We start from the raw sequence: 5,852 nt of genomic DNA, 5'->3' as shown, positions 1-5,852 counted from the left end.
GCACAACCCTGACCAATCCCTCCCCCAAAAAAACTCTTAAAAGAATATATGAAATACAGGATTTAACAAGTGTCGCTGGACAGATTTAGAATCCCTGCACTCAGGAATCCCCACAGCCGACAGCAACCTGGCTCACATTTACTCAGGGACTTGTTTTTCAGAATCCCATAGAATCCCAGAATTGTCTAGGGTGGAAGGGAACTTTCAGATCCTTTGAATGTTTAAGTAAACACTAATCTGAGTTGGGACACTCTTGACTTGAATCTGTAGATGAAATACTGGTGGTGAAGTTAGTTATTTGCTTTTTGGTGCCCCAGTGCCCTGAAGCTATCTTACAGAATCTGTGACTGCATTAGGTAGAACATTAACCCTAAAAGGTTGTGTTATTGCCTTCGATTGCTGTATCAACAGGACAACCTGTTTCATTAAACCCATTAACTAGCAAAAAGTCTAATCTAAGTAGCTGTCTTACAGCTACCATAATAGCAAACAATAATAGTTTTATTGATGAAAATGAAATTGTCATAATCAAGTTTAAATGAATCCTGTAAAGAAATTTTTCTTCAGAGCTGCTTTCTACTTTCCTTATCTGCATCATTCAGTTGGAGATGAACATGTTCCTACTGCTGCCATGAGCCAGCAAAGAAAGCAGAATGACAAAATAATACCTAGAAAGGTTCACTTTTGTCTTGACTTTTATCCTTCACCACAGTGATTCTCCATTTCTTACTACAGCATACCCAGTTGTACAGAAAGCAATGATTAGAACCAATTCTGGAAGTTTTATCTTAAGATTATAGTTTTGCTATATGGAATATGCCAAGTGTTTTTGCTTTGTGCTGCCTAGCAACACAATAAGGGCTTAAGCCCTTAAAAATAAGGTCTATGAACAGGAAAGCTACTCTAGAAAAACAACCACCATTGCAGAACATGTTTAACTTCCTTTGCAAGCAGCACTTTTAGAGACTGCAACAAGATTTTTCTCTGCTTCTCACCACCACACCTCTGGTAAACTGGCTGGTATGAGATCACTGAAATGGCTCTGGCAAGCGACCCAGAGGAGATGCTAAAAGTCAGGTTTAAACAGTGCTGGTTAAACAGAGGAGTTATTACATGTTATTGATGGAGAAAATAACAAGTTAATTCACTTCACATTAACCCACATCTGGTTACCTTCATCTTGAAAATGATCTCCCTGCTGTAGCTATGAAAACAGGCAGCTTCCAGTTCTCTACTGGCCACTGACGGTCCCACAAAAGCATTCATCTATAACAAAGAGTTGAACACAAGATTTTTTTGCATTGACTGTTATAAACTCCATGCTCATGATCAATAAGTAAGAGTTAGGAAGTCAGAAGCTTATTACCAAGTTTCCTCTTCTAAAATTGTCTAAGTACTTTCTTGCACCTTACCTCTAATTTAACTTTGCTCTAGTCTTTGTTAGATAGGATATTAGCCAGATAATACTATGATGCAAATCAGATAAATAACAATCCCCTGCTCAGAACACACAGTAGACTGCACTTCCTTGTGAAACAGGGGCTTGTGACAACAGTACCCTAAAAACTAAGGCATTATAAATGCATCAAGATGGATGGATGGACAAGTACACACAGTAACAGCCAGTTATACAAATTGCCCATTAAATCCTTCCCCCTCAAAATCCAGAAGTGTATCTATTACATAAGTGGGCTTTTTGTCTATCATGGGACAGAAAAAAGGTCAGGTTTAACCAGTCACAATTACTATCCTTTGAAGCTTCTCTATCTCTACACAACCTCATAAAATGAAGGCTAGCAAGACAGGAGATGTTTACTTTAGCTGATACAACCATACAAACCAGCAGTAGTGGTGCATATAAACCGCCTTCCCTTAACCTGGTGGCAGAAGATTCAAACCCAAGACTAGTATTCTAAACCAGGTAACACCCAGATTAAAAAAAAGGACTCAAACTCTACATCCAATATGTTACACAACCTTGGCACTATATCATAGTTTGCTCCAATTTGCTAATGAAGACTAATTATCCAAATAATTCCAAAGGACTAGCTGTTCCTGACCACTGCAAATCATCCCGCTGCTCCTCAAAATCATGTTTATTCCTTCTCCCTTCTCTTATTTTAAGCCCCTGACTGTTCCAAGTGCCTTTTGTTTAAAGAGAAATTGGGTACCTACTGTGTTAATTTCTGCAGGGAGCCCTTTAATGTGGACTGTTGCAATTTTCTCCAGGAATACACTAGTAATTAGAATGACTAGGGACCTGCACTTTGTTATCTAAGAGGAAGCAAGAAAAACATGATGAAGACTTATTTAAGTCCACACAGAAAACAAAAAATATTAGTGTGATGAAGCAACAGGGTCTTCTTAAGCAGTAATGGGCTGGGAAAGAACCAAGACCATAAATAAAAATCAGAGAAGAAAGGAGAGCACTGGCAAACAATTAACTGCTCATATTAACTGGGAAAGCATCTCTTCCTCTGCCTCCATGGAGTTTCCGCTATAGTGAGCGGGATTAGACACAGCACTACAGCATTTGGTATTTATTGGTATTTATTTCAACAGCTGGGAGAAGAATGGTGTATGTTGACAAGTAGGAGACGAAAAGGGAGGGCACAAAGAACACATAAGGAGGGAGAAATGGAAGGACCTGAAAAGCATGAGATGAGGATGGCATTAGAAAGAAGCACCTTGTATAATCATTGAGCTGACCAAGCCATGATGTATTATACATCCCCAATTTTAAAGCAGAAAATTTGTTATTTTTAATTCAGAGCCATAGATCATAGGTCACATTTTCAAGGTGATTTCTCCTCAGCAATTTAAGATTTTGAGTAGAATTAAAAGATCTGTCCATGCATGAAATCCAGCAGCTACATTCAAATTCATGCTCCATGTAAAGCCAGCATGAATTCCCCACCATCAATGATAAAGTAATTACTGGAGCAGCTGAGTCAAACTACATGGGTAGATGACTGAGCATACCTACATATTAAGAGCTTTTCATCTCAGAATTCAGAGTTGCTGAACGCATGAACTGGACCACTGCTGCTGCCACTTTCTTCAGCCTGCTTGTCTTTGCAGCCCAAGGGCATCACTGCTTCTGTTCAGGGGCCTTTGTCTTCCTTCTCCTTGATGTAGATAAGTAAGTAAAAGTTAAATTTTAAACTTCATCCTACTGACAGGACTCACTTGAGGCTGTTAGATCATGTTCTTAGACATTAATATTTTCTGTGCTGACAGTTCACACCAAGAGACTACTTGCACATCAGTGCATTGCCCATATCAGACTGCGGCTATATTCAACTATTAGGTAGACTATTAAAGAAAGGACCTGCATTCAACTTACTCTCTTATTCCAGAAGCAAATGTAAGAACCACCATTCTTACCCTTCCTAGCATATAAAGTACTGAAGAGGGCAAAATGTTTGTCATACATACAAACAGAGGCATACTTTGTTTAGGAAGCCAGGAAAGCACTGCCTTGGTTAAACGGCAACTGCATGAAGGCTAGCAGTCCCGCACACATCTATCACACCTCCCAGAGCAATCAGTTACAGGTATCATAGGTGGTATTTCTTTCTTTACAGAGGAGCTTTTAAATGCACTTTTTCACCTTCATGGATTGTTACACATAACTAGGCTGTAGATTACTGTCAGGTGAGGCCTCTTCCAGTCTATTAAGGCTCTAGTTTAGTGCAGAAGAATATAATTAACAAAGAAAGCATGAATCACTATCCAAGTTATTAGAGAAATCATAAGGCAGACACAACTATTTCAGCCCCTTTCTTGCCAAACACCAAGAAGCCAACAGTAAAATATTAATTAGAGAAGGAGCTAAAACTTGCAAAGATAAAAACTTTAGGAATCACGTTCTAATGGCTAGAGTAGTTAAAAAGCAGTATACAATATCTAGGGAGTAATGCTTAATCTGTTGGATCTCTATCCCTTTGGAGGTTTTTAAGGAGAGATTACAAAAAACATGTGAGGAGTGTTAAGTCTTGCTGACACTGCCTTTGAACACATGACCTCAAGAGACTCCTTTCAGTTCTGTTTTTCTGTAATTGCATGTTGTGGAAGCCTCTGAAATTCATGCCTTTACTGAAAGACAAATGTAAAGCTTGAGAGAGTGCCTGAATACGAATATACCATTTCACTCCACCCCAGAATCTGGGATAGTGATTAGGAGGTCTCAAGAGCATAGTCAAGTCTCATATTAGCTTACTACCACAAAATCTCAAGTCTCACTCATCTTGTAATGCCTTATTTTAATTATTTGAGCAGTCTTACTTTCGAATTGTAGCAAGGACTCCACAGAAAATGTTATTTTATAAGAATGCTCAAAGACCTGATAGCTAATACATCAGGTGCTACACAGCACAAGAGAAGTATGAAGTACTCATAATATTCGGAGACTGGACAGATGACAGGGAGAAGAGGCATACAGAGAGAAAATAACCCTCCTGAATTCAAAGAACTTAAGTGGTGGAGCTGAAAATAGAATCTAGATATTTTAGTTCTGGTCTCAAGCAGAATTCCAGTTCCAAAATAAATGGCAGTAAAAAATACAATACTTGGTTCAGCTCTAATTAGAAAAGACAGCAAAATTAGTATTATGTCAGAATATAGAAAGTCTATAGGCTGCTATGAAAAGATGAACAGTGTATCCAGCAGAAGGGCTACATCTGCCTCCATTTACATACACAATAGTGGAGTAGCAAATTAAGGCCAGATGTCAATTATTATTCCAATTCATTTGGAGAAAGGCATTAAGTAAAAAGATACAAGAGGTAGAACAAATCATGTGTAAAGTTCTTACAGGTTAATTTATATTGGTTAGCATAAAGCTCTGAGCTCTCTGTCCCTCAGCTCTGAAGATACTTATTCAAGCTATCAAGACCAAGCAGAACCTAAAGGGAATGTCTCCATTAAGAAGAACCTGAAGCTAAGGAGTTATTTCAAATAACCTTTAAGAAGGTTAAACTCTGATACAGTGTCCTGACCTGGCTGTAATAGCTGACTTTGATGAAGAAATTAAAACCAAGTAGATAAACACTGAAAAGCCTAAGGAAAAAAATCTAAGTAATTTGATAATTGCATAGAAGTTGTACTGAACATACATCCAGATTCCAATTAGTTAAGCTATAGCTTTCTCTCTTTAGAGTGAGAGGTGATACTAGCTCCAGATTGTAACACAGTTCTCTGCCTCAGGTACACAAATATCCTCTATGGGAAGTCTCCAACATCTTTCAGAATACTGTGGAGTAACACTGATTCACAAGAAAACCAATTAGGGAACTAAAAGTAATTAAACGTAACATACATAAGAACAAGAGCCTCAGTATGGCACAGACTCACAATACAGCTCAGCAAACACTGAAATGATGCAAACCCACCATGCTCCAGCCAACAAGCCAAGGACAGGGCTGAAGACCCCTCCACACACCACAGCCCAAGCAAGAAGTGAGGCTGCAGAACTGAACTTAAATGGAGCTGCTGGGCCAACAGGAAGCAGGTGTGTGGGCGGAGAGGCAGGTGAAATAAAGCGGGGCAGGCAGGGCCCTGCTTACTCAGGTGCCTGGGAGGTAGGAGTGCTGGGCTAGGGGCTTTGGTTTGGGTTTTTAAATTCATTACAAAGTACCAGACTATGCAACAGCAATGCAAACATTTCTGGAAATAAGGCATTAATGTGAAAATTTGCATTTAGCATGAGGGAGGATTAGAACTAAGAGAAGCCCCTTTAGTAAGTAGTGATTCTTTCTTGGATGGTAGGCCTTCCAATATCATGCTTTATTTTCTAACTTAATGAAATAATTACTTTAACAAAACAGTAATTGTAGATTTTAATCCTCCTA

The 5,852-nt window shown here is 38.9% G+C and overlaps 1 long non-coding RNA gene across 1 annotated transcript; it reads right to left on the bottom strand.

Annotated features, from left to right (window-relative positions):
• Window positions 1–1,173: 1,173 nt before the first annotated feature.
• Window positions 1,174–5,438, bottom strand: LOC141733460 (uncharacterized). The gene is made up of 3 exons (XR_012584299.1): window positions 5,394–5,438; window positions 2,987–3,128; window positions 1,174–1,266 (listed from the first exon to the last, which is right to left on the bottom strand). It is a non-coding gene; the product is annotated as an uncharacterized LOC141733460 (long non-coding RNA).
• Window positions 5,439–5,852: the final 414 nt, after the last annotated feature.

The sequence above is a fragment of the Larus michahellis genome, chromosome 20, assembly GCF_964199755.1.
Source record: "Larus michahellis chromosome 20, bLarMic1.1, whole genome shotgun sequence".
In the NCBI taxonomy this organism is placed as follows: domain Eukaryota; kingdom Metazoa; phylum Chordata; class Aves; order Charadriiformes; family Laridae; genus Larus; species Larus michahellis.
This window is presented reverse-complemented; position numbering and strand designations above follow the sequence as displayed.